The sequence below is a fragment of the Ceratotherium simum genome, chromosome X (assembly GCF_057802395.1).
Source record: "Ceratotherium simum simum isolate JZ-2026a chromosome X, ASM5780239v1, whole genome shotgun sequence".
Lineage (NCBI taxonomy): Eukaryota > Metazoa > Chordata > Mammalia > Perissodactyla > Rhinocerotidae > Ceratotherium > Ceratotherium simum.
Window position 1 is genome coordinate 107,994,277 of NC_141940.1, and position 5,100 is coordinate 107,999,376.

The window sequence follows — 5,100 nt, forward strand, 5'->3', positions numbered from 1 at the left end:
AGTGTGTTCCCTTGACTCCTTGTGGGTGCTGGGCTGCCTTCCCTCTGCTGACTTGAGGCCAAGCCCTCATACCAAAGACATAAGCAACCTGAGACTGCTGATATGAAGTGCGGGTGCACCTCATCTGGCCACTCCTGCCTGAGGCCTCCCAGAGATGGCTGCAGGACATGAGAATCTTGTGGGATCCAGTGTTCTGGGGTAGGGAACTTGCAATGAGTTCTAGCAGTTATGGAATTCCTCCCTTTTCTAACTTCAGTTCCCTACTCCCACCATGGTCCGCAAGAACCCCATGGAGAAAGTGGGGTCTGCCTAGAGCCTCTCTTGGCTGATATCAGTGTCACTGCTCAAAGTTTCTGGAATGAATTTCTGTCCGTATGTGCAATTACTGTGATACTTGCTATTCTATGTCAATATTTTTATTTATATTTTTGTCAAATAAAAATTATATATATATAGTGTACAACGTGATGTTTTGATATATGCATACAGTATAAAATGATTACCATGATCAAACTATTTAACATATCACCTCCAGTAGTTAACTTGTGTGTGTGTGTGTGTGTGTGTGTGGTGAGAAATCCTGCCGTTTTCAACAACGTGGATGGACCTAGGAGGATATTATGCTAAGTGAAATAAGCCAGACACAGAAAAACACATATCACATGATCTCACTTATGTGTGGAATCTAAAAGAAGTCAAACTCATAGTAACAGAGATTAGAATGGTGTTTACCAGAGGCTGGGGGGTGAGGGAAAAGGGGAGATATTAATCAAAGGGTACAAACTTTCAGTTATAAGATTAAAAAGTTCTGGAAACCTACTGTACATCATGGTGATTGTAGTTAATAATAATGTATTATATACTTGAAATTTGCTAAGAGAGTAGATCTCCAGTGTTCTCATTATTCTGTTTTCATTCATGCCTTATATTTTATTAAGATGATCATACCATAAAAAACAAGCGCAGTCCGCACCAACAAAAGAAATTTCAGGCAATTACTAGGAGAACCTCTGGACTCATACTGCCTCAACCAACCCAAATTTTGGTGCCATCCTGATACTGCCCCATGGTCCTGGCATGCGGGCTCTGAGGAGCTGCCTCAGGTTCCTTCAGTGAAGCAGTAGAAATTCATTGTCCCATGGCACACTGGAAGAAACAAGGGCCAAACTTTAAAACCTTTCCTCCAACTGATCTTGTCTTCTACAGAGACCTGTCTCAACTTAAGGGCACACCTCCAACTGCCTCCACACGAGTACTAGTTCAGTACAGACTTAGTGCTCCTCAGAAGTTTCTTATTATTGTCTTACTATTATTGTTGATATTGTTTTGTTTATTCCTTCTTTACTTTTTCCAGGGTTGATTTTGGGCACAGGAAACAGCAGCCGAAGTTTGGTTGTCATCTTGGAAGCTATGGGTAAGGCACTAAATCTGTAAATAATTTAAGAATTGACCTTTATACAATATTCTGTTCCCCTGAATAAACATATTATACTGCTCTATTTGGGACTTTTTTTCTCTAACTCTCAGTAAATTTTTATAGTTGCCCCCATAAAGATCTTGTACATTTTTGTATGGTTTCATTTTAAGTACATTTTAGATATTGTTGCTATTGTGAATGGTATATTGTCCATTATGTGTTCTAATTAGTTATTGATTTTGTGTGACCAGGCTTCTGATTTTGCTATAGTGATTTTCTATATGCTAGCTTTATGATGTTCCTTATATATTCGAATATTGTGTTTACCTATTACTTTGAATATCTTAATTATAGGATCATATTGGTACTACTATTGTCTGTTTCTTTTCATTATTCACGTCTCTTATTTATTTGATTCTTCTTGTGCATGGCTGTGTCCTGCTATACATTCACATCCAGGTTTGTGGTAGCATACCTCTGTGTATTTTTCCAGACTTTATTGGGAATGCTTTTAAAATTTCAAATTTGTGTATATTTTCTGATGATTTCACGATATGGAAATTCCATTCTTATAAGTTTGCTAAAAGTTATTACCATGAATTTGTGTTGAATTTCTATCAAAAGCTTTTTCTTTACCCCTGCACATGATCAAATGCTTTTTCTCTCCTGTTGGTCTAGTGAACTGTGATTCATTTTTTCTAATGTGATATCATTTTTGCATTCTTTTGACACAGCCTATTTCTTGATTAATTCACCACTATACTGCATATGCTATGAAGTTATTAAAGATATTTGTTTCTGTATGAGTGTGCTTGACTCAAGTGTTCTTTTTTCAGGGTATCCTTATCTGGTCTCTGTATCAAGGAGAACTAGCCCATTAAAGTGGATGACTTATTTCCCATCTTTTTGTATAATTTGGAAGAGTTTATATAAAATTTTGATTCCTTTCTCCTTCACCATTTGGTGTAAGGATTCCCAAACTTGGCTGGTCCAGGGACATTTTGAGGGTGCCTTGGGTTTTAACTACAGTTTTAGTTTGTATCGTTAGATTAAGTTTGCTATTTCTTTATGGAACTACTTAATTGTTTATATTTTGCTAAAAAATATCCCATTTCAATCGAATTTTTTAATTTAAAGGAATGCTGATTATAATAAAATCATGTTATCATTGAAATTCTCAAACATGTACAACAGTACAGAGAATAGAATAATGAACTAAATATATCTGGCACTCAGCATCAACAATCCTCAATAGTAATAGAAAGAAGCTTGATCAGATGAAGTTTTATTTGTTTGTTTGTTTATCGGTAACACTACTCCAGAGGTGACACTGTGCACTTCCATTAGGTGATATATAATGTCTGTTATTTCCTTTGTGGTGATGTTGGCAGTCATAGAGGGTCATCATCCTCATCCATTAACCCACTGGGGCTGCAGAATAGTAATTCTATCGTTCCTTTGTGTTTATTAGCTAAAATAATTCTCTAGCTAGAACCTTTTTCTTAACCACCATTTGTTACCCTGATGTAATGGTAGAAGTATTTCTAGTGTTCTCTTCTAGCCTTTAAATCTCTTCTGCAGGTATATTTTATAGAATTTTATTTAACTAATATCACTTCTGCTTCTTTCTTTTGTAATTGATAATCCCTACAGAAAGTGTTATAGAAATGTTTTCAAAGACCTGGCTTTCGGGCTGGCCCTGTGGCTTGGTGGTTAAGTGCGCGCACTGCAATGCTGGTGGCCTGGGTTTGGATCCCGGGTGCGCATTGAGGCACCACTTCTCCGTCCATCCTGAGGCCGAGTCCCACATACAGCAACTAGAGGGATGTGCAGCTATGACATACAACTATCTACTGGGGCTTTGGGGGGAAAAAATAAAATAAATAAAATCTTTAAAAAAAAAAAAAAAGACCTGGCTTTCATTAGGTGGCTGTACTGTCTTCTAATTCATCATTTCTGCATTGTTCTTCATTATTTCCTACCTTCTAATTATTTGGGTGTAGTATGCTATTCTTTCTGTAGCTCTTGAATCATTTGGATGTTTTAAATGTTTCTTTTTCTGATGAATCTATTTAAGGCTATAATATCCGAGTACCACTTGGGCTGTTTCCCACAGGTAGTAATACTGTTGAGCTTTATGTGTCATGCTCGAAATTTTTAAAAGTTGAATAAATATCTCCATATACTCTTAGAATTTTTGAATATATATATATGTGTGTGTATTTATGTGTATGCGTATACACACACATGTGACAGAGTTAAGTTTTTCTTAGGAATGAAAGGAGGGTTTCACATGAAAAAATACATTAATATAATTGGTGTTATATATATATATATATATAAAATATAATATATAACTGTTATCCAGCAAACAGAAATCACTCTAAATATATAACTCAGAGAATTTAGTGCAGGAAATTAGTTACTCAGGAAGCCAATCGGGGAGAGTTGAGCAAAACAATACTTAGCAACTTGAGGAAGGCACTTATACCTCTAGGCTAGAGGAACAAAGAGAAAAAGTATTGTTACTGAAAGAAGTTAGAGCCATGGAGATAAGGTAGCCCTTGAAGAAGAAGCCACCTGCTTCAGAGAGGAAGAAGTTGAAAAATTCTGGGCATTTTGATCCTCTTGGTCTTTAATCTCCAGCTGTCACCAATTCCTGGCCTAACTGAGCTGGCATCCAGGTGTCAGAGAGCACATAGCATAAGAAATGGGAGTGAGACATTATATAGTAGAGAACAGAACAGGGGAAGAGTGAGGTATCGATCTGAGAGTGAGTAGGTCCAGGGCTGGCATACCTCATGGACAGATTAAATGAGAAAAAATAATTTCTAACTTGATACAGAATAGTGTTTTGTAAAATTTATCATTCACTCATGAGAAAAGAAGTTATGTTACCAGACAAGTAAAGGATATCTACAGAAATAACAACAATAACTAAAGATAAACTATTAAATCAATAACAGTATTTTAAAAAGTTGGTGAGTATAAGATTAATATATAAACATGCACTTTGTTTCTGTAACAACAAACGTATGAAGATGAAATTAAACAAAATATAATTTGCAAATTACCATACAAAAATACCTGGTGCCTAATATATACATATATTTATATTTATATATAAAGTATATACTAAAAAATTAAAAATATAAAAGCTACTATAGAAATTAATGAAAACCTAAGAAAAAATCTAAGTAAATAGAGAGTTATCATATGTTCATGGAAAGAAGTATTCAATATTGTAAACATGTTAATTTTCCCCAAATTTAATCTATAGTGTATGGTAATACCCAGTTCCCCAGAAAGAAACTCAATAGGTTCTGTGTGTGAAACTTGACAAGCTGATTCTAAACTTTAAATTTACTAGCAAGTGGCCAAGAAGAGTTAATATACTTTTTTTTTTTTAAAGATTTTATTTATTTATTTTTTCCCCCAAAGCCCCAGCAGATAGTCGCATGTCATAGCTGCACATCCTTCCAGTTGCTGCATGTGGGACTCAGCCTCAGGATGGACGGAGAAGTGGTGCCTCGGTGCGCGCCCGGGATCCGAACCCGGGCCGCCAGCATCGGAGCGCGCGCACTTAACCACCAAGCCACGGAGCCGGCCCTAATATACTGTTAATAAAGAAAAAAAAATGAAGATTTACTCTACTAGATATTAAGAATTATCTTTTAAAAACT